Raw genomic sequence first — 25,679 nt, forward strand, 5'->3', positions numbered from 1 at the left:
GACTTGTTGATGACAGCCATTCTGACAGGTGTGAGATGGTACCTCATTGTTGTTTTGATTTGCACTCTTGGATGATTAGTGACTTTGAGCATGTTTTCATATGTCTTTCAGCCTTCTTTATGTCTTCTTTCTAAAAGTGTCTATTTAGGTCCTTTACTCATTTTTTGATTGGATTGTTTATCTTCCTTTTGTTAAGTTATATGAGTTCCATATAAATTTTGGAGGTTAAACCCTTGTTGGAGATAATATTGGCAAATATGTTCTCCCGTGCAGTGGGCTTTCTTGTTTTGTTGGTTTCTTTTCCTGTGCAGAAGCTTCATATTTTGATGTAGTCCCACTTGTTTATTTTCTCCTTAGTTTCCATTGTCCTTAGGGGCTATATTGGTAAAGATATTGCTATGACAAATGTCTGCTATTTTGCTGACTATGGCTTCTTCTAGGATTTTTATGGTTTCCCATCTTACATTTAAGTCCTTTATCCATTTTGAGTTTATTTTTGTGTATGGTATAAGTTGGGGTCTAGCTTCATTTTTTTCCATGTATCTGCCCAATTTTCCCAATACCATTTATTGAAGAGACTGTCTTGACTCCATTATGTGATCTTTCCTCCTTTGTTAAATATTAATTGAGCATAATGGCTTGGGTTGAACTCTGGGTTCTCTGTTCTGTTCCACCGGTCTATATGCCTGTTCTTCTGCCAGTACCAGGCAATTTTGAGAACAGTGGCTTTGTAGTACAGCTTGATATCTGGTATTGTGACCCCCTCCAACTTTGTTCTTCTTTATCAAGATTGCTGCAGCTATTTGTGTCTTTTTTTATTCCAGATAAATTTTTGGAGAGTTTGTTCTAGGTCTTTGAAGTATGCTGTTGGTATTTTAATGGGGATTGCATTGAGTCTATAAATTGCTTTGTGTAGTATGGACATTTTAATGATATTGATTCCACCAATCCATGAACATGGTATATTATTCCATTTGTTTATGTCTTCCTCTATCTCCTTTATTCCAAAAAATTCAAGAGGAAGGCACATTTCCAAGCTCTTTCTATGAAGCCAGCATTACCCTAACCCAAAACCAGATAAAGACACTACAATGAAAGAGAATTACAAGCCAATATCCCTGATGAACATGGATGCTAAAATCTTCAACAAAATTCTAGCAAATTGGATCCAACATTACATTAGAAAGATCATATACAATGACTAAGTGGGATTTATTCCAGGGATTCAAGGCTGGTGCAATATCTAAAAATCAATAAACGTGATACATTATACAAACAAATTGAGAGACAAAAATCACAGCAAAACTTTCAGCAAAGTGGGAATAGAGGGATCATACCTCAACATAATAAAAGCCTTATATGACAAATCTACAGCCAACATCATACTCAATGGGCAAAAACTAAAACCATTTCCCCTAACAACAGGAACAAGACAGGGATGCCCACTTTCACCACTCCTGTTTGACATAGTACTGAAAATGCTAGCCATAGTGATCAGACAAGAAGAAGAAATAAAAGGCATCCAAATTGGAAAAAGAAGAAGTAAAACTGTCATTATTTGCAGATGACATGATATTGTACATAAAAAACCCTAAAGATTCCATCAAAAAACTACTAGAACTAATCAATGAACTTGGGAATGTAGCAGGCTACAAAATTAACACCCAGAAATCTATGGCTTTTTATATACCAACTAGAGGCCCCTCAGCCTGGCCTGTGTGATCGGGCCGAAACCAGTTCTCTGACATCCTCTGAGGGGTCTTGGATTGTGACAGGGCACAGGCCAGGCCAGTGCATGATCAGGGCCAGGGAGGGACGCAGAAGGTTGGCCAGCTGGGAAGGGACTGGGGGAGGGCTCCAGGGCATGTCTAGCCCTTCTCGCTCAGTCCCGATTGGCCAGACCCCAGAAGCAAGCTAACCTACCGGTCAGAACGTCTGCCCCCTGGTGGTCAGTGCATGTATTAGTGAGCGGTTGAGCAGTCTTAGCATTTAAGCATATCATGCTTTGATTGGTTGAATGGCCACCAGGCACTTAACATATTAGGCTTTTATTATATAGGATAATGAACTCACAGAAAGGGATACTAAGAAAATAATACCATTTACCATTGCAACAAAAAATTAAGCTACCTAGGAATAAATTTAACCAAGGAGGTAAAGGACCTGTATTCAGAAAATTATAGGATGCTGAAAAAAGAGATAGAGGAAGAAATAATTATTATTAACTCATCTTATTTCCATCACCAGAATGGCATAATTGACCAGAACAACAACAACAAAAACACACATAAAACTCCAGTTGTTAACACTTACTTTTGGGAGAAATATTACAAAGTAATTTTAATTACAATTAATATTTTATCTTTTACAAATTATAAAAAAAAATATAGGTAGGTTATCATCATGGATAACTACAATTTCCATTATAGAGGTATAGAAATATGTGATGAAGATATTATGGTCTTTAAAATATAATGTTCACCTTGAAGTAATTATAGAGTTACAGAAAAGTTGCAAGGATCATAGAGTCATTGTATACTTCACACCTAGTGTCCCCTATGCCTAACATCTTACATTACCATGCTACATTTGTCACAGCTAAGAAAACAACATTGGTTTCAGCACTACTAGCTCAAATCCACACTTTACTTACAATTCAGCCACCACCCCCTTCAAAGCCCTTTATCTTTCCTTCCATGATTCCATTCAGGACAACACATAACATTTAGAACATCATGATGTTTGGTAAATACATTCCCATAAGCAAGTTTAAAGCCTGTTTTTTTCATAAAATTGCCTAAAAACATTATAACATTATATTGAATTTTAGGTAAAACAAAATAGGGAAGTATTAGACTGTATGAATTAAAACGTTAAAGAATAAGATTCTTCAAATAATTTCTCATAATTTTGAAAACCTCTTTTAAGCAGCTTTATTTTCATCATTGCCCCTATGTGCCTGACATTTTCCATTTAGTAATTTTTTCTTCTTAATTGTATTTAAATATTTTTTATATAAGCTCTGAGAAGTGATTTTTTGAAAATCTGAAAAATTCAGTGGGAAATTCAGTTTTCTAGCCTACAAAATAACAACTATATTTGAAAACAACAATTTAATACAAAGCATTTCCTACTGCAGAAAAGTAATAATCACAGCTATAATATGCAAAAAGAGCAACAGTTAATCCCAAGTCCCCATATTCATGCTATACATTCCAAACATCATATATATTTGAAGCTAAGCTTTCCTTTTTCGAAAAAACATTAATAGAAGCTCCTTCTCTACTTTTAAAAAGCTTGTGTGAGTCTATATTTTTATAAAATTGGCTAAGATATTATACAGAAGTTGATATTGGGGTCTTCATCATTCAATCTGACTGCAGAATTCCACCTCTAGTTAGAATTAAGAGATTTCTGATGCTCATGGTGATGGAAAGGATCAATTGCTCATTAAAGATAGAAGTGAAGAGTTGATCAACTTGGTCTGATGAAAACATAAGTGTTAAGTGCTGAGGCAGAAACACATCTGTTTGTAACTGCAAAGGCACTTGACCTTTGTCAGGGGACCAAACACTTCAGCATCCGTAGGCATTAAATTCACCTTTCATGGAGCAAATCTACATCTAAAATTCACTGAGCAAAAGCCAAATACAAATTAAGGTCTTAGAATAGAACGAATATCATTGGGAAGTGGGACAGCTTTAAGTTGTAACAGAATCAGAAAGGCAGATGTATATATAGATGCTTTTTAAGATCTACTTAGTGAACCTTCGTTCTGCATAAAATAGCATATTTAAGGGTGAGCTATATTGATCTTAAAGGGATTGTACTTACTTCCTTCAAATAACACACAATACATTTCAATCAAATCATCACTGCTATCATCATTTGCTCCTTTGGAAAACTGAAAGAGTTAAAATTATTTCCAGTGCTCAGCTCTCTTGCCTCATTTATCTGGTACCTCCAGATTTGCCTAAAAGGGACATTATTTGAAAGGAAGGCTTACCTAAGTTGTGTTTTACTTCAAAGGACAGGGAACTCAGGAGACTTTCTATTTTTACCTCTCACAGATCCTGGAGGGCTCCACTATTTTTTTTAATGTGCTTCTTTTAAACTAGTTAGTAGAAGTCTGCTGCCTGAGCCACTCTGTATTAATGCCACCACTGTATGGATTTGGGGAGCACAGACCTATCTCAAAGTGTGCATCCCCATCTTCACAGTGTACCAGGAACATTCCATAATAAGCCTAGTTCTTCAGCCTCTGGTCTTCCTGTGCACTCACAAGTCTTTCTTTGACACAACTACCATTTCAGGCTTCAAGCCACCAAATAAAGCTGAGACAAATTGCAGTGATTCACCCTACTCAAGAATAATGAGCTCCAAAGGCCAAGAAAAGAGCACACATTTGTCTACAGCTTGTGGCAAAAGCGAAAACAAAACAGATACAATAAAACAGGATCCTTTGGTCAGTGGGAAGTTATGATGTCATATTTCATGTGTATTCTCTCTTAAATGCCACATTTTCCCAGAGGCTCAGCATAATCCAGAATTGAAAGATTCCATTTTAAACAGAACATGTCTCACTTTCCTAATTCCTACCATTTTCACAGAGCTATCACCTGATCTCAGCCAGTAACAACGTCTAGCAATGCAGACATTGCTCTTATGATACTACGTAGATTTGTACGCCTGATAAATATCAGAGCTTTTGGTCTTTGGGGGCTATTTTAGAATTGTCTTCTTAGGTAATTATCTCACCAGTATTTAATGTGATAACTAATGAAAAATTAAAATGTTAACATAAATGATCTAAATATTTTTTTAATGTATTGTTCATTGCAGGATGCCTATATATTTCAAGCTCTTCAAATGTTTATCCTTTAGCATTCTTCCAGCGGCTTCATTTTGGTCACAGTTTTTGAAAACAGAGAATGCTGACTGTGGAAAAAGATGCTACCTGCTCACGTTTGAAATCTAAATAATGCTGGTGATATGGAAACATTTTGAGAAAATCAACCTCTCTGTCTCTGTCCCTGTCTGGTTCCTCTCTCTCACACAAACATGTACATTATTGAGTCCCCAATTTTAATATTAATACATACATTGTGTACCTTTGAGAAAGCAACCTCTAAAGGAAAATACAATTATTAATGCTCCTTGTAATCTATTTAATAGTGACTCTGGCAGCAAAGCAGAAACCAATGTGAAAATGAGGCAACATCAGAACAAGCCAACTCTCTTGAAGTTTGATGTTGTTTCATTTGGAATAATTTAAAAGAACTCGGGGTCATAAGATGGTCATTTGCTCATAAACCATGACTTCCTGTTATACATTCTGTAGATGGGTAATCATAATAAGTTATAATGATAAAATATCTAGGATTATTTTAGGAATGAAGCATGACACATTATAGTAAACAATGAATTAAATATGACATTGTATTTGGCTATTGATCTGACTCTTCGAATAGTAAGGACCTTTTGGTCAATTTCCTTGTCTCATACAAGGTTTAATATGTTTTATAGCTTTGGTTTTCTAGAACATTCCATTTATTATTATGGAAGCTTTTTTGAAAAATGTTTTGCATTTGCTTATGTTTTATTTATTATATGGTAAGTAGATATTTATGTATTGGTCTCACCTACTTCTTTCTGAGTGACTTTTTGAATGCTGACTGTATTACTCAATAACCAGGTCCAAGTACAATGACTTATATGTCATATGTTATTTTAATAAATATTTTTTAATTAATTTTTTACCTTTAACAAGATGGTATTAGCAAAACTAAGCTTATAATAATCATTTTGGCACTTTCATACCTGACATGTGGCAAGTAGCCCAAGTTAGTATTTTTAAGTATAAGTTGTCTGTTTATAAAAACTGAAAGACAAGAAAAAAGTACTATTTTTCTTAAGGTTTAATAAATTATTTGTAATGTTTTTCCTGTAAATTAAATAAGAAAAATTAACTATGCTATTATTCTCAGTGCTTTCTATTATTTTTCCTGTCACATGAACAAGTTTCTGATCTTTCAACATCTTTATTACTTTCTCTAAAATAATATCTACTGGGGGGGGTCAATTGGGGGAAAAGGAGACATATGTAAAATTTTAGACAATAAAAAATAAATTAAAAAAATAATGTCTAATTGGTCATTAGTCCTCTAACATGGCACCTCGTATGAAACATATACTCCAGATTTGTTCCAGACCCTGCTAAGGTCCCTGCCAACAGCATCAGTGCCAACTAGGAGCTTGAGATGCAGATTCTCAGGCTGTCTTGACCTTTGAGTCACCTGATATTGAGTCCCAGTGACTCAGGTGAGTCTTTAGATTTGAGAAGCACTGGGCCATTAGTTCACAGAGGTTGCTCACTAACTTTGAGGAGGCTATGATTTTCTGATAATTGTATAAAACTGACATACCTTTTTGAACAGCTGAGTCATAGGATAACTTATATGGTGCTTATGATGACCTAGCAATCATCCCAAACATCTTTTTTTTTCAAATAAACTGCTTTTAATCTCACTCTCTCGCATATAATGCTAATGATGATGATGTTCATAGTTACTAACACTTCTGGAGTATTTACCTAGCATTATGGATCATGCTAAGCTCTGTGCCTAATATCTCATGTAACCCTCCACATTCCCATTTAAGAAAGAAAAAACTGAGTCTTAAGAAATAAGTCAAATGACTTTTGACCAAAGTCAAAGAAGAAATAGTCAGATTTAGTTGATTTGATTCCAAGTTCTATCTAACTTCAAAGTCTGCTTTCTTTGAAGTCTGTTTCCTCCAACATTTCCTCCTTTAAACACACACCCTGTGTACAAGATTGACCATTTTCTTCCTATGACATTTTTATTTCCTCTTTTGGTCTTTCATGGTAAATTTTCAAAGTCCATTGTAAATATCCTTCTCATGATTCTCCATGACAGCCTCCTAGCTTCACACTATTGATACATCCGTTTAACTGGCATTTTACATCCTAGCAAGTAAATAATACAATCTCACAATAAATAGTTAAGGACAGAAGGCATCTGGCTGGTGCCCACACATATTAAGCAGCAATCTTATAAGAGGCCTGTTTGTCTAGCAAACTCTTCTCTCCACTATTATTGAGTTCCTGTATTTATTATATTTCGAATTGAGGACATAGAGATCCTAAGGCTTTGAGATCTGTTGCAGGGAAGAGGCAGGAAAATGGAGAGAATTTGGATTTAGCAAGAGGTTTTAGGAGAGCTGGGAATGGACTGCAAGTGAGGTTGGCAGTAATTGAAAGAGTGTCTCAGGCAGTCATAGAGGGACAATCAGTGTGATTGGGAGAAATTCCTGATTGAAGGCTGAAGCAGAAATTGATGGTGCATGGTTTTTCATAAGGATCACAGAGCAGCTTCTTTGATGTGGAGGGGATTTTAGTGAGTAGTAGCCTATCCTCTAATGAAAAACTTAGTCAGTTGGAAAAAGGGATATGTCCACCATAGGACAAAACTTCAGTAATAAAAAACAAGCTATGCAGACATGATTGAGAACAAGACTGAGCCAGGGTCTCTGACTTAGAGAATAACTCAGAGAGTTCTATTAAGATGGTGACAAGGTGTGTCCTGAACTTCCTCCCACTGTGTGCACACTGTACAGCTACATCTAGAGCTTCTGGAAGCTAGCCAGGAGACTGGTACACATCAGGAGAATGAGAGAAAACCCACATCAAAACAGATGGAGTAACTGAAGGACCAGCTCAAAATTATCTCCTGTTTCATGAGATATTGAGCTGCTTTTCAGAGACAACAGACCAAAATCCCAAGTCCTGCAGCCTGGGCATGCACAGAGGAGAGAATGGTGACCTCTAGCTTCACCCAGAACCAAAGTCTTGACCTAACCTCCCTTTCTTCCCCACTCCATACACACATAGAACCAAAGGACTGGCGCATAACTGAAACTTGAACACAGAAACCCTTTCAGAAGCCAAGAATCCACTGTCCAGGAAGATTGGGTGGTGATACCCTTTAACCATAAATGTTCCATGGTCCTCCAGTGAAAACTCTCCTTACCAGCACTTCTGCATGCCTGTTCCCCCAGCCCCTTAACCTGGCCCATCCAATAAGACCATTAGGTTTTTCCATCTTCTCAATGGGCAAGTTCTCCATCAATAAACCTTTCCTTACTCCTAACCCTGACGTTTTGACTTTTGGCCTTCTGAGGCATCTGGCACGGAGACTTTGGTTCAGTAATAATAGGAAGAACTAGACACATTCTTACCATCCACCCCACCCCCAGCACAGTGACATGCCATCAGGAGGGAACTCCCAACTCCTCTTTCTCCCTGAGGGGTGAAGAATCTGGGCCACAATTTTTACAACCATAATTTTTACAACTTCCACCCAAGGTACAGGTCCCCCAAACATCTAGCTCTCAAAGCCAATGGAGATTGCATGCTGGAGACCCATAAGACTAAAGCAAACCAAGAAAAAGTTGTGAATGGAAGCTTGAGCATGCACCATGGCTATGCCCCCAGGCCTCAGTACAAAGGCTAAGATGCCCACTGGTTAAGACGCCCTCTCCCAGTCTCTCCCCAGAAGGGTTCCATCCATATTCTTTGAAAGCTGCTGCCGGAGTGAGGGTCAGGCTTCTAATTTAGCACAACTCTAGGGGCTGGCTTCCACCCTTATGAAGACCTAGCAGATCCTCCCTAAACATCTCCCTTCAGCCACATCCACACTGTCAGTATCTTTCAAGAAGGAGCTAGCACATACCTGGGCATAGCCGTATTTGCAGGGCTGTTGGAGGGACAAGTCCCAGGATCACTGGGCTCTGATGGCCAGTGGCACTCTCATTTAGGAGCCCCACCAGGGAACAGGAAGATAAGTTTCCAATTACAAGATTTATTTTACAATAAACATTCTCTTAGTCCTAGGAAAGAAATAGATTTTAATTAATTTATAGTGAACACAAGTGACAAAAAGTAGTATCTATCTATATAAAAGCCTAAGCAACCATTCCAACTGAATGACTGCAACGACCAGAATGACTGGTTGACCAGTTGCTATGATGAGCACTGACCACCAGGGAGCAGACGCTCAATGCAGGAGCTGCCCCCTGGTGATCAGTGCAGTCCCACAGCCAACCTCCCCTGGTGACTCCCCGCGGCCAGCACCCTCCTGTGGTCACCCAGCCGGCCAACCTCCTATGGTGCCTCTGCCCAGCTGGCAGCCAACCTCCCAGTCTCCCCCACCCTGGCTGGCCGGCCAACCTCCCACAGTCCCTCCCCTTGGCCAGTCCCTCCCTCCATCCAGCTGGCCCTGATTGGCCCCGATCAGGGCTGGTCACCTCCCCCAGGCTGGCCGGCCAATCTCCCGTGGTCACTCCCCCCAGCCAGTAGGTCCCGATCGGCCCAACCCTGATCAGCCTGGCCTTGATCAGTCCTGATCTCCGGCCAGGCCTAGGGACCTCACCCGTGCACAAATTTGTGTACCAGGCCTCTAATATAACATAAATCAATTAAATGTAAACACAAAGAAACAACTTGGATGACAAATATGTAAGTAAATAAATCTTTTAAAAAGTTATACAATGCATAGACTACATTAGCAAGTACCTGTGAACCTATTGTGGATTTAGGTTTTCTGGCAACCAGGGTAAAAAAAAAAAAAGGTACTTTGTGATTCAGTTATAATAAAAAAAATTATAACAGGTTATTTAGGGGAAAATTTTCTCTCCTGGCTTTAACATGTTGCTTTATTTTAGTCAGACAGTGATGACATGGTACAAATTCTTGATATACTTTAACTGTAATGTCAGAAACTGACTTCCCTTATTTATTTTACACATTAATCTCCCAAAGAAAGCTATCAGTGAAATTCATTGAACCTGCTAAAATATGCTAACCATCATCCATCTTTTGATGTCATCATTTATGCTATGTTGAAATTTGTCACTTAACTACACTCTATCAGCTATTATAACCTTGTGTCATGTAAGAGGCTATTAATATGATGAATTAGTGCATTTGTCACCAATCACATGGTTTTAGGTCTGAAATAAAATTTGGATTCATGATACTTTCTGATAAGCTATTTGATCTCAAAAAGCAGAAATTAAATCAAACTCAATTTAAGTAATATTGGGAAAATAAAGCAAAAATGAGTTTTAACCTATTGCAATGGGCTTGATCTGTGACAAGTGCATTCAAACAGAAGAGCATATGAGACAGAATTGAATATTAATCAAACTAAAAATGTGATTTCTATGATATCCTCTCTTTTTTTTTAAATAAAGTTTCATGTTAGTGCCTGGATTTTAAATGCAAAGATGTGTGTTGATTGATAAGTCTTAGAAACATAGAAATGGACTAGAATAAATGTAGATAGTTATTCTAATAACAAAATAATCTAATATAATTTTATTCACTTGGTCCCTAAAGAGTATATGTGACTACACATAATCCTGAGTGGGTTGGCTTCGCATATTTTATTATGACAATTACCTGTAATAATGTCATGGACAGTGAGATTCAAGTGAATACTTTCTCTTTGGTTTCAGGTCCAAAAGTACTCCACTCTTTAACCCAGAATCATTTGTCATTCTGTGTATTATCCCCAAAATATGAATTATACTCATATGTTTCTAATGCTTCCCTATCCCCACCATCTCAAAACCATACCCTTTTGGTAGACTCTTCCTTTTTTGGAAGATGCCTATATTACAAGTCCTCTCCGATGGATACTTAAATGAAAATAACCAAGATGTCCCTTATCTATAATAATAAAAGTATAATATGTTAATTAGACTGGACGTCCTTCTGGATGACCTTCTGAACGAAGCCAGGGCTACAAGGGAAGCCCAGGTCCCAGGTGCCAGAGGGAAGCTGGGGAAAGGAAGGCTTACTCTTGCATGAATTTTGTGCATTGGGCCTCTAGTGTCTAAATATGTTTTTATTGCATATCACTTTCTAATTTCTTTTAAAACAATAAGAAAACTTATTCTAAGACAGTGACCTGTACTAATAAGGATCATTCTCCTAAAACTATTGGAATATGATATTTTAGCATTTCATTTTCTATAACTTAAAAAATGTATATTCCTCCCAAAGATGGCATTTCATCAAAAGATACCAAATAGGTATTCCAACTATACAAAGTCTCTCATGGTTACAAATAAATATTATTGCTGGAATTAATTATTATCTAATGTCTTATATCACTTATATATGTGAAATAGAAGCAATATCATTATAGTATACTAGAGGCCTGGTGCACAAATTTGTACACTCGGGGAGGGGGGGAAGGGATCCCTCAGCTCGGCCTGCACCGTCTCACAGTCTAGAAGACCTTGGGGGATGTCCAACTGATGGCTTAGGCTTAGCGCTGCTGCAGAGGTGGGAGAGGCTCCTGCCATCACTGCTGCGCTCGCCAGCCATGAGCCTGGCTTCTGGCTGAGTGGTGCTCCCCCTGTGGGAGTGCACTGACCACCAGGGGACAGCTCCTGCATTGAGCACCTGCCCCATGGTGGTCAATGCATGTCATAGCAACTGGTTGTTCTGCCATTTGGTCGATTTGCATATTAGCCTTTTATTATATAGGATACTATTTTTACACATTGTTAATACTCCAAAATGATTTGATGTGGGTATCATCAAATACTTTGCAACGTTGGGCTCATATCAGGAAAGCATGAAGTGCTATAAGACTATGTTATGCATGCTTCTGTGAAGTTAGAAAGGCTGATGATTTTCAGAAGAAGAACCTCCTAAAGTATGTATAAGATGCTGACAATTTTTAGTAGAAACATATTGTTACATTTACAAATGGGAACAACCATTCAATATTAAATTCATGCCAACTGGAATTATGTACAAAGACAACAGAGTGAACAAGAATTATAGTCATAGGAGGACATTACAGCTCTCTACACTGCAGACTTCCCTAAAAAAAAAAAAAAAAAAAAAAAAAAAAAAAGTGCAGAAATCAGTGGAATCACTTTAGGAATGTACAATGGAATCTCAGTAAAAAGGCAAAGAAATGACTTTTACATCTAGAGGAATAACGAAGATATAGATATGAAAAAAATTATCTGTTTGGTAACCTAAGAAAATGGTGAAATGGCAATTCATTACACTGCCTAGGCCCCTAACATGCTTAGAGAATCAGTAAAACATTCGGCCAGAGGTTATACAAATCATGACATAGACTTTAGAGTCAAAGAACTATATAGAATAGATAAAGAAATAAGTAAACAATCATTTGTTTATCTTCTTGGAAACAGTTAAGAGGTGCTAGTCAAAACTCTGAATGACACCTGCTACAGTCAATACTCACATAAGTAGGTCATTTTCCCATTGGTTAATCAATCTAAAATCTGCTTAGAGTCCCAGAAGCAAGAAGAATTCTTAGTTGTGAGAAAAGCTGCATGTCTAAGTAATGGTGCTTTTGGTAAGGCATTTAGATGCAGGCGAAAGCCATGTTCCTTGATTTTTTCATGGACTTGATAGTTGAACTCATTAGTCATTCAGTCAGTAGCATCTGCCATGCATTATATTAATAATAAATAATTTGTGAATAAAAGTAAATATGTATATAACAATATATGTAGTATTATGTGGTTGTCTTGCCAACTGTATTTTACCTGTACTCTAAAAATGAGGGGAAAAACAAAGCAGAGAAATCCAGAACGTAGGGGATTCTGTAAGATAAGCCATCTGGACTTCAAAAAAATGTTATTCTCATAGAAGACAGCAAAACCTAGGGGACTTCTTGTGAGTTGGGTAAAATAAAGAGACATGAAAGCCAAATGTCACATCTGAAACATGAGTTAAAGAATATGGTGGAGGATATTTTTTAGACAATTGGGTACATTGAAACAGGAACCGCAGGAATAAAGAAGATCAAGAAGAAATTCTCAGATTTATTCTCTTCCTACCAATAGAAGACCTGCAGGAAACAGAGAAGGCCTGTAAGCTACTTTCTTGTAAACATCCCATTACCAGATATTCTGGGAAGAAGAGACCAGGTTTTGTTAGCAAGGGTTCTCATAGATGATGTGCTTTAAGCAGGATATGTCTGGTTGTATAGGATTCCTTACAATAAAAAAGCTGCAGTCTTAGGGTTGATGAGGTTCCTTTGAAAATGTTACATAAGCTCACAGCAGTTATGCGACAAAGTATAAAATGTTTTCATGACTAAATCACTCTCTTCCATGAAGGTAACGTGAACTGTGCAACTTGCTGAGGGACCTCTCAAATCCTTCTAGACCCAAGGATGTCAAGGTGGTGAAAAAGATCCTGGAGACGTGATGATGGCTTCAGATCTTTTCCTCCTTTGCTTATGTTTCTTGAGTATTTAGCCAAAGAACATATATGCATAACCCATGGACATAGAGAACAGTGTGGTGATGGACAGAGGGAAGAGGGGCCAGGGCTGGGTAGAGGGGAGACAGGGACATCTGCAATAGTGTCAACAATAAAAATAAAGGGGAAAGAAAACATTAGTAAATCTCATACTAGTCTTATTAAAAGCAAATTGATGTCTTACTTGTTTTATTCTCACTTTTAGTAAAAATTTCCAAAATATCTAAAAGTTTCTTTGAATTTCTGTTTTACTAACAAAGGCCTAAATTATTGTTTCTTGAGTATCAATTCAAGTGTGAATTCATTGTAAATTATCTGCCTGTAATACATGCAACACTAGTTTTAATTTAAAATCTATTTTGAAAAAAAATTGATTTTGCTACTTTCATACAAAGTTCAAAAATGTAAATGGAAATAAATTAAGATTGACAGGTGTTTACATGTTTATTTATATTAATTTTCCCCAGAAGTTGGCTTTATAATTGAGTGGCTCACTCACTCCTGATAACTTGCCTGAAGGACCTTCACAAGTTTGGGGAAACTATGTTGTATGAATGTACTTTATTCAGCACCTTCAATGAAGTGTGATTGCCATTTGCTTAGGAATGAAAGGATGTGATATCACATTCATATTATACTTTTCTGGCAAATAAGGATTCTCAAACCAGATGAAACTGAGAATAAATAATATTGATAATGAAGCTTGCTACATTAGAGGCATCTGCCAATCAAAATACTGTTTAAATTTAATTGTGAAACCCATCAATGAGTAGGGTGTACAAAAGTTTCTGTAAGAAAATACACAGAAGGAATCATTCCTGAAGGTCAGAAGTCGCACTGTGGGAACTAGATTGGTTTCCTATGGAAGGGAACAATATAGGGAATATAGCCACATCATAACCAAACATGAGATTTTGTTCAACCAAAGTGGACGAGCTCCCTAATTAAGACACTTAGATAATAAAATATAATATGTAGATATATAGTCTTGCCTGTGAAACTACTGTCTCAGGTAGTGGGCTGGCTTTCCATTTCAGGAGGCCCCTCCCCTCCCCTGGCTATGATGGCCTGACCTGTCCTCCAAATTCCACAGTAGGATTCCTGGTGATACAGGAATCTGGGAACAAAGGCCCCAGAGAAGTCCCTCACCCCTTGCCCACCCCCATTTTGGTCATTTTGAAGATATGGACACTAATGACATTTTTGAAAAATAATAAAAGCCAGGAATAAGAAAACTTAAGTGCCACATACTACATTACCCATGTGAAGAAGAAATGAGAATTAGGTTTCTTTAGGTCCTTTCTTGACCTAAACTCAGGAAGTTCATGCCTTTATTTTCTTCTATTTTTTTCCTTTAAAATAGTTGTAACTGTTACTTAACCTGCAGAGCCACAAATCTAATTCTTTAGATATTTTTTATCTTTCTAAAATTATTTAACTCAATGACAAGCTTTGGTTATTTTTTTCGGAAAGTATCATGAATAAGTTTTTGAATTAGGCAATGATTTCTGTTTACCCCAGTGACTCTGTAAGACAGGTTCCCTCACAGGCCTTGTTGGAGGCTTCTCATTCCTGGGCATTGCCCACCACACTCTCCTGTTCTTCCTTTCCCGGTGTAGGGGTTCCTGACTGTCCTGTCACAACGGCTGTAAAAGCGTATTGATGTCTCACACTTTTCTGTGCGCTCTCTCCTAGTCATTTTTCTCCTCCACAAGATCTGCGGATTGCTGACATTTAAAAAAATCCCAAATGGAGATTTACTGTGAAAAGCTAAACAATTTCCTCGCCCTATATTATATGTGGTGTCATGTACTTTCATTTTCTGTTTTAAAATTTTACACCGAAAGCAAAATATAAAATAATGAGTGACAACTGTAATTGAAAAATAAAAATAAATCTATATATATAAAAGGCTAATATGTGTCCCCTCTGGAGTTTGACTGGGAGACGGGGAGTTAGATCACTCACTATGACGTGCTGACCACCAGTGGAGGCCCCTGCCGGCAGCTGGGAGACCCCAATTGGCCCTGATTGCTGGCCAGGCCTAGGGACCCAATCCGTGCACTGGGCCTCAAATAGATAAATAAAATGTTGAATATTAAAATAAAAGGATGCTTTAGAAACAAAGCTCTATGTTTAGGTTCCATTTCACAGTGCCCCAAGTAAGAAGAAAAATCTGCTACACTACAGGGTTGGATTCTAATTAAGAAGGGACTCATCCTTCCACCTCTGAGAAGAATAACTTTCTGATAGTGGGAACTTTTTCAAATTAATGCTTTTCAAAATAAAATTTAAGCAGCATGACTTTTAGTTTTTAATGAAAATTATACATTGAAAATATGTATTGGTGGATATATACTGATGAAAACAACAAAGAGAAGAAGTTATGCATTCAACAAATATTGAGTAACTGCCACATTCAGGCATGCTTCTAAGTGCTGGGGTTATAGCCGTGAGCAAACAGGAAGGATCCTTGCCCTGGGGAGGTTAGATGTCTAACTGCACATGTTTACAAGGTCAGCTATTGATCAGTACTATAAAGAAAATGAAGGAGAAAGGAATAGAAAGGGAAGGCAAGTTAAACATTAGCCAGAGTTAGCAGGGAAGCTGTTCCAATGAGACACTGTTCAGATTCCTGAAGGATGTCAGGCTGATGAGGGATGAGCTCCCATCAGGATAAGAGAGACCACTAATCCTGAATGTCTTATCTCTGAAAAGATCATCTGCTTGTTCCAAACATGGGATGTGCTTTTACTTAAAATTGACAGTACAAATATCTTGTAAGCTCCCAAACTAACTCACAGATCATAAATCATCACTAATTTCACTGAATTAGTGCTCTTTACAATTATTGGATGTGAAGAGTTGTGAATGCTAAACACTCACAACACTGTACACACCCATCATCTGAGAAGAGCAGCCCAGTCCAAGTGAACTCAGCAACCCTTTCTCACTGAGACACACCCAGAAGTCATACTCCCCATCAGATGAAGACAACAATGAAACTGAATGGCCCTTCTCCTGCCCCCAAATTGGATAGACACTCTTTCTCTTGGGGTCTTGAACATGTCACTCCAGCTATTTTCAGAGGATGTACCTGACAGGTTGGGAAAGACTCATCACAATCAATTTTAGGAAACATATCACCCCTTCAGCTTGGGAGGTGGGTTGGTGGCATTCTGTGAAAAGCAGCCACCAGGAGTAGCTGTCTGCCTCAGAACATGTGGGTGCTCACACAGCAGGCTTGGCTAACAGAGTGTCTTCTGTCCTAAGGCTTGAAATATTTTCTTTTCATCATCCCATTCCATGGTACTTCCAGTTTTGCTGATTTAGAGCAATCTGTTCATTCCGAGAGGTGTTTTACTCCCACTTTCTATATGAGGACATCCTCTCAGCCAACACTGTCTTTAACTCATGGATTCATCAATGACAAACTAAAACTGAGAGAAGATAAGCAAATGAGCAGGTGTTATATACACAGTGAGTGTCAGAGTTCAGGATCTATCATTCCCAAGAACATGAACATGCCTCCAGGCCAGTGGTTCCCAAAATTTAATGTGCATGGCAATCGCTGTGGGGGGAGGGGCAGATGGCTTGTTACACCCCAGATTCTGATTCAGTAAGTTTGGGTTGGGGCCCAAGAATTCATGTATTTTATATGAGGCTGATGCCGCTGGTGTGGGGGCCTCAGTTTAGAGAGCCCTTTGGCTTCATATTGGCCCAGAGTCTTACATTTGCTTTTGGAATGGAAGCATGGAACAGAATACGGAATTTTGGAAGGAAGGCAGAGGCTGGGTGGGTGAGAGGTAATCAACCAAAGGCCTTGTATGCATATATGCATAACCCATGGTCACAGATAATAGGGTGCTGAAGACCTGGGGTGAGGAGCGGGGGTAGGCTGGAGGGGGTTAAGGGGGGAAAAAGGAGGACATATGTAATACTTTCAACAATAAAGATTTATTTTTAAAAAATAAAATCACACTGTAAAAAAAGTTTTAAATGTGAACTTGGAAATTTTCATCTTTGTTTTTATTTTTACCTAGGGTTACCTAGTATGTGTGAAAAAGAAAAAAGGGCAGTGGGCTTGGGGACCATTTTCATTTTCTGGAGATTTGCTCCTCTATCTGCCACGAGGTGGGGTTGAATCAGAGACAAAGGTCAGAAAGCAACAATTATTTTTTTTCTAGAATTGTGTTACAAAGGGAACTAAACAGCTCTGTGACATGGACAGTAGCTTGTAGAGTGCACTTAACTCATCATCAAATGGTTTCAAATGATTAGCATATGGAGTCACTCTTGATTAGCTCTTTCCACATAACCTATTTTAATCTGACTTTGAAATACTGCTCTGGCAGCTTGCCAGGCAACAGGGATTATAAAGCTCTTAACTATCTCAGAAGACACAGTGCCAAACACTTTTTATGAGTGACTTACAATTGTTGAACTTAAGTGAAAATGAAAAGAACAAGTCTCTTGAGTCTTTTTTGTCTAAAACATTATTTGCTGAAATGTCTCATCAGCAGACATGCATCATTTCTAAGAATCTGCAAGGCATCTGGTGTGTCCTGCAAAGATACAGACATACACATGTTGTGACTTAATCATTATGAGTTAATTCATGATACCTTGTAGCTTAACAACGTAATTAATAACTGACAAAATTTTATTTTTCCTAAAGCCCTCTGGGTGTTATTTGTGACCTTGTATTGGATGGGGCCAAACTGGAGGCAATCTCCTTTTCTTTGGTATGGTGGGAAGGAGGTAGGAAGAATATAATTTCCAGGTTTTAGAGGGGAAACAGGCCCCTTTCACTAAGCGTTTTGGTATTTGCCTGAGGTTTGGCACAGGTTCCTAAGTGGTGGAGAAAGCTCCTAACTTCTCCATTCTCTAGAATAGTTATTTCCAAATATGTTTCCTAATTTCTTTGGAAAAGTATATATTTCTTTTCACATTTAAATGGACACATTAGGCTTTTCATCATAAGTTAAAGTACAAGGATGCAATTTGCAATATCGTAAATATTGATATTATGCACTAAAACTATTGAATCTCACTTAAATATATGCCATAGGTTACAAACACCAATGTCATTCATTATCTGCCAGAGCTGATTTAAAATGTACAAAAAAACTCTTCTTTAACAATCATAAATTTTACATCATTGTGTTTTGGTCTTCGAATTCCTAATTGCATTTGATCTTCCCAAAGTATCACATCCTCTTACAATATGCTTTTAATTTAAAAAAATTTTTTTTAAATATATTTTTACTGATTTCAGAGAGGGAGAGGGAGAGAGAGATAGAAACATCATTGATGAGAGAGAATCATTGATTGGCTGCCTCCTGCACATCCCCTACTGGGGATTGAGCCCGCAATCCAGGCATGTGCCCTTGACTAGAATCGAAACCAGGACCCTTCAGACCATAGACAGAAGCTCTATCCACTGAGCCTGGCTAGGGCTGCTTTTATTTTTGAAAGCATTTAACTGAACATCCTTAGTACTTGTCCACAAGTATAAATATTTATGTATACTAGTAGATAATATATGTTATATGATAAAATTTAAAATGGTGTAATCCTATATCGCTGTTATTTTTTTCTTCCCAATTGGCACATTAATATAATTATTAATGGTACACAGATAATCAAAATAATATAAATATATGAAGTATTTGATAAATACCATAAAACAAAATTATATTTGAAATACACCTTTTAATGAGATAGGAGAAATGTACATATCTAAATTAAATTTTTTTCTCCTGGCACTCCAGAAAAGTTTCCTTCTTGGGACAATGGCCATAGTAAAACTCAGGAGACAGATTACCTGGCTCCACCAATCGCTAGCTGTGTGATTTGGGGCAAGTTAATTAACATCTCTGTGCTTTAGCTTCCTTACCTACATTATGGAAATAATAATAGTACCTATTTCTTAAGGTTTTATATATGAATACTATATGAGCTCATTTAAGGAAAGAACTTACAAAATGCCTAGTATATATTACAGGTGGTACATAAGTGTGAGCTATTATGATGATTAATGCTATTATGAAACTTCTCATACAACTTCACCTGGGTGCAGCCACTTTTACCTCTGTTACCCTTCATCAATATTCTGTCTTAAAGATAATTTTCCTTGGGAAGCAATCTCTTATTTGTCTTCCCCAGCCAGTAGTCCCCAAGCCAGCACATTGATGAGTTTTGGAATGGCATGATTGAAAAATGTCCTCTTTTGTAAGAACTCTGTCCTAAGAACACATGCCTCAGATCTACCTACAGGTAGGAGACCCTCAAAATAAAGTAACTCACATGTATTTAAATAATATGTGATCCTCTTAAAGCATCTGATCTTGGCCTTAGTTAATTTCTTCTTAGCAGTTTCCTCACTATGTTCTTTTTGGTGTCATGATGAGTTGAATATAGCCATCATTGTAGCATAACTTGCATATTATTTATGATCTTCTTAGAAAAAAATGATGGCTTCCTGAATCATGTATGTTGGTGTGACAACCTTTTATAGACCATTATATGATGCAAATTAGGTATTATGCAATAAAATATGAGAAAAATAAATTTTTCTAGGAAATCAAATTAATGAGAACAATTAGATTTTTATTGAAATTGTACATATCACGACAAAACGAATTTAGAAAACTGAATTTTACTAAGCGGATTTCGTATAGATAATTACTTTAATTATTAAAAAATATTTTCGTTATAAATTATTTTCCTTATTAAAAGAGAGGTCCCTTTAATATATAAGATTGCTTGGTACATGTGAATGATTGCTTAAATGCTATTAATTACTTGACCAAATGAATATGAAGAAGAGGAAGCTTGAATTACTGGCCTTATAATAAGTGGCTAATATTTATTTCTATTTCCTATTAGGCTAATTATTGTAAGATATTTCACAGAACAACAAGGTCAATCCCTACATTTTACAAATATGTACACTGATGTTCACAAATGCTTATGACTTTAAAGGATGTTGCTATTTCACTTTAATAAAAGCAATATTTAAATCTAGTTCTTAGGAGAAATAAACCATTTTTATTTTCCTTTCACTGAGCTATACTGAAGTTTAAGGTATTTGTAATCATTGCTGATTATTAATCAAAATAAAGACAGTGCAATATTAATTTTATCAAATGAAGAAATTCCAGTTTTTCAGTGAGTTTTCTTTCTTGAAGGATATGTTATTATGTGATAATAATTGCTTTTTAAATTTACGAAAAAAGATAACTTTTTCATAATAACTTAAGATAAAAAATAAACATATTCTTTTCTGGATTCAAATTTTATATTTTCAGGCTTTTTGAGGTGAACTAAGCTGGGGAAAATATGAAACAAATATTAAATTTTCAAAGAAATGGTATTTCTTAGAAAATGTGTGGGATATCCTATTCAAAAGGAAGAAGAAGCATTTTTTTCCACAAACTGAGATTTGTATATATCTTTCATCATTCATATGTCATATACAATGTCAATGTTGCTTTTCATTTTTCTTGAAACACAGTTGCTAAGCAAGCATCTTAGGTATTCTTCACCTTTTTTTTTTTTTAATTTTAATGTATGATGGTCTTTATTTACAACTTTATTGGCAAAAAAGAAGAGGGATACGCTTAAAACAGTTCACCACAGGGCATTGCAGTTGATCTGTCAGATTAAAGAAGTTTCGTTTTAAAGGCCCACCTACTTCTTTCTCCAAAACCATACAACACTGAATCTGCATTGCAGTTGCCTTTCGGAAGTACAGCGCTCAAGTTTTAGGCAGTCTTTTAACATATAAACACAAAAGAAATAAAACCACCCATTAAAACGGCGTTACATAAAGGGTCCTTCACTGTAAGTGGATGCCCTTGCAGTGACACATGCCCAGTGGCACCGGCAGCTGGGGAAGCAGGACACCTCGCACGGAGTGGGCAGTTACGACGAGGTCTCTGCAATGAGGTATTTCATTTACTACCTGCATTTTCTATGAGACGGAGCCAAAGTCGGAGGACAAGACGGAGAGAGAAGAGTCCTTTTTGGACAGCGAGCCCTCCAATAGCAGCCTGGGAATTGACATCCTGGTGGAAGAAATTAATGCAGTCCATTTCAATGCATGCTGAGCGGGCTGAATGTTTCCACAGACTTGGCGTCATTCCTCTAAGTCAAGCGTGTTCAGCTCCTCTCCCAGTCCATCCAGATCCTCCCGGGTGAAGAGGTTCTGGTCCCACAGGGAGCGTCCCTGCCGTGGCCCTCTCCCCAGTCCCTCCTCTCATCGTTCTCAGCCCAGCCTCCCGAAGCTTCTTCGCTCGATTTGTTTTCTCCTTTTTCTGAAGTGTATGTGCTGAATCGTTCACGACTGGCCACAGTGATGCCTGTCTCGTCCACATCTCTTGGGATGTACATGTTTAAATCTATGTCATTTATGCTCACTGGGTCATCAGCCTCATCACCGCCTGCTCCTGGGTGTAGCGGGTATGGTCTGCTTCCTCACCGTCATTGTCCACCAATTCAGGACGGAATTCAAACACCTCACAACCACTGATCACCACCAATGCTTTCCCCGCCTTGAAGTCTGCTTTCCTTCTCTCCGTATCTTGCTCCAGTTTATCGATCTTTTCTTGTCTTTTCCTTTTCTTCCAGGCGAGGAAAGATCCTAGAGTGATTTTAGTAACCTTTGGACCAAGGGCAGAGCGCTCTCTTTCAATGAGATCTTCTGATGAAATTTCATCTTCTTTCTCTTCTTTCTTTTTATCTTTTTTCAATACAAATCCAGGAAGAAGTGCATGAGAATACATACAAATATCGCCCCCTCCCGGGCATACCCCAAAACAGCCGTATTTGTTGTTTTCAATAGCTTCAAGGACATGCTTGCACACTATTTGCGTTTTGGGCTTTTTCTTTTCCGCCTCACCGTGCTTCTTGTTCACTACTTCTTTCAGTTTCTTCTCATCCCAGTTTTCCATAGTACCTTTTTCAAGTTCTTCATTTCTTGCATCAATGTAAACACTTGGCTTCTCGCCCTTCCTCTTCAGACTGAGGTCATGGGAGAACTTGCACTTGTCCCCCTTCCTGCACTGCCCTTGCTTGAAGAAGGCGCACACCACAGACTTGGGGTCGGCACCTTTACTTATTTTTTGAGCAGCAACTACAGGCTTGAACAGCTCATTGCAATTCTTTCTTCTTGTCATCTTTCTTTGATTTCTTTTCAGCTTCACTCCGTGCTACCTGGCGTGGATTCCACTGACCAAACTTAACTTGATGAGTGACAGCCTTGATAAACTTCTGCTGCTTTGCTCCTTTCTTGTTCTTTAGACCAAAAGTTTTGTCCTCGATAATCGTCTCCTTCTTATTCTGCTCTGCTTTCTTGCTGCCCCCTCTCCCCCATAAGCCTGAGCCTGCTTCTTGGGGGGCATGGTGGAGATAGGTGGCACCAGCCAGACTGGGGCACAGCTGGACACCATCCAGGGGCCCGGCCCCACGCGCCCACCTTCATTTTCTTACTACAGATTAAAAACTATAATTTCTACACAATTACATGAAGCTTATAATTATAGGTAAAATAAAATTAAACTTTTACTCAGTAGGAAGTTAAATATAGTATCAACAGATATATTAATCTGACTCTACGTAATTTTCCCCAACAGAACGTAGATCTCTGACTTAGCTGGAGCTTCTTTCCCAAACTAATATCTTTCACTGTCACAGCATTCACCATGGCACTGAGCTCTATGATTTTACACCCCTCTCTCTCTGATTTTTTTTAACCTGATGAGAGCTAAATCTTAGATTATAAAGTTAAAAATAGTCACTAGGATTCTTATGTGTTTTTCTTTTATTTCTCAAGATCAGAAAAATAACCTAAGATTTTAGTGTGTTTGGTTGAAGCTGTACATAACTTCTGCCCTTTAAGGGACATTGTCAGGAGCACTGTTACATGGGTTGTCATGACCATGTGTGAATGACAAGAACAGTTCCCCCTACCCTCAGCCAGTAGCACGTGGGAAGTTCTGCAGTAAGCACTTTATATGCATATTTCAGTTCTTGTTTACAAAACACCTATGAACTCATTTGTAGAAAGAAATCATAAAATTTGAAAATACTTCCTTAAAATCTCACAGCTATGCAATTGGCTTAGAATGTAAACTTAAGTTGTCTGAACCCAAATGCTGGGCTAAAGCATGTGATTCATCTAGACCAGTTCCTCAATGGTTTCCAGATTAAAATAGTGATTATTTCGCATAATAATAGTCACACTGAGTTCTTTTTATTCTCACAACAGCCCTGAAAAGGAAGTGGTATTACCCTTATTTTATGGGTAGACATGAAACCTAGGAGGCTGAGGGTCACATACAGTGAAGCCAAAGTTAGAGTTGAAATCCATGCATCTGCCCACCAGCCGGGCCCCTCCCTGCTGCACAGAGCAGTGCTCACCAGCTGCCATGTGCTTGGAGATCAGTTTTCTGTCATGCCCTTCCCTAAAGGCCTAGCTGCTCTACCACACACAGATTTGGGGAACAATGACTAGAGGAGGCTGATAAGCAAATACCTTGACCTTTAAATTCAGTATGTCTTTGATTATAATTATTCTCTTCTTGCAATTGAAGTAGAAGTGGTACTTACAAATTCAATGTTAATTTCTCCAGCAATAGTACATTTTAGCAGAGCATTCTTGTGGTCCTAAATAAGGCTCTACATATTCTTAAGAATGAAGCATGAGCAACAAGCATCAAGCTGGTTAGGAGCACATGTAACATCATGGATAAAATTCAAGATCATGAAGCTGCATGAAAAAAGCCAGTCACCAACAGTGTACAAAGATCAAATATGTACATGCATCATATATGCCATATGAGTCCATTTATGTGAAATTCAAACTGATCTATAATAACCAAAAGCAAACAACTGTTGCCTACAGGAGGGCCAGAGGGAGGGGCAGACTGCAAAGGGACATGAGGAATCTTTGGGAGTGGTGGGGGTGATGGAAATATTACACGTCTTAATTGCATTGGTGATTTTCTGGGTGAAACAATTGTTACAGCTCAGGGAATTGAACTCTGTAATGGCTGTTCTCTTCCTGCTGCATCATTCCTCTGTTCCTAGGTCCAGGTAGACAGTTTCCATTAAGGGCAGCCTTCTGTCCTGTGTGTTTACATGCCTCTCTTCCTAGTGAGAGTCTGAGCAAGGAGGGGAACTCTTGACCTGTCTACACTAATGTTTGACCCAGTGCCTACAGCGAAAACTTTGGATAAGGTTTATTAAAACAAACTACATATTCAGAGACATACAGGGCAAAACCCATGCCCTTCAAGAACTTGGAGACTGATGGGAGAGACAGCTGACACAGGGTGAGGTAAGTGCTAACTAATATAGTGTGCAGTGCAGGTGGTGAATGACAGCAGACAGCAATGACTCTTCAAGGTCAAGCTCAAATTCCACTTCATTCTGTACAGCTTCACTGAGTCACACAGGGGATTTCTTTCCTTTCCATTTTTATAGCCCTTATAGAGTATAGCATATATTTGGTTCTAATGAGACACCGTGAGTAATATAGTTTTTGTGTCTGCGTGACTGATCTTTTACACAAGTGTGAGTTCATGATGAGCTGAGAGGTTCTCTATAGCTCTTTGTGTGTCCAGAAGAGCATCTTGCATTTAGGTGGAGTTCGGGAGCCATTGCCTAGTGATGTCTATGTGCTCTTGACAATAATGATTCCTCATTTTACTAAATAGGCTCCTATACATTTGAAAAGCTAGTCTGCCAAAGTGCATTATAAGTAGCAGAGGAACTGTATTTAGTCATGGTTCTATGATAAAAATACCAACACCCCTGCACTGATTTTGAAATGCAAATTAAAATGAGCAATAATTTTATAAGTAAAATTTAACATGAATTATATCTCATATCAATTAAGTTCTGAATTCTTATTGGTAAGTTATGACATACTATGACATTTTGAGAACAACATACTTAATAGAAGCTCCTGGTATTAGTGAATTTTAATAGTGGTGGTGACTCTTATACCTAGTCACACCTATGAGAAGACCTCTTAGAGTTGCAAAGCTGGGCCTGCCCTTGTGGCATTGCACACAACATGGCATTGGCTCACATAACTCTGACAGCAAGACACGTGCATCTTAGAGCCAGGTTGCTTCAGTCAGACTCTCACTGAAGACTTGAATAAAGAAAAAAAAAATCCTGTGAAGGTCCAGGAGAAAAACTTTCCAAGCAGAAAGATGAACAAGTGAAATAACTCTGAGGTTCAAATGAGATTGACCTGTTCCTGAAGAAACAAACAAAAAGGAAGCTTTGGGTCTTGTGTGGACTGAGCCAGTACAAGTAGTTT

General features: G+C 38.0%; 1 pseudogene; it reads right to left on the bottom strand.

The window, feature by feature from the left end:
* Nucleotides 1–21,485: 21,485 nt before the first annotated feature.
* Nucleotides 21,486–22,749, bottom strand: LOC132240303 (zinc finger CCCH domain-containing protein 15-like; annotated as a pseudogene).
* Between the last annotated feature and the right edge of the window lie 2,930 nt (nucleotides 22,750–25,679).

This window comes from Myotis daubentonii, chromosome 8, assembly GCF_963259705.1.
Source record: "Myotis daubentonii chromosome 8, mMyoDau2.1, whole genome shotgun sequence".
NCBI lineage: Eukaryota > Metazoa > Chordata > Mammalia > Chiroptera > Vespertilionidae > Myotis > Myotis daubentonii.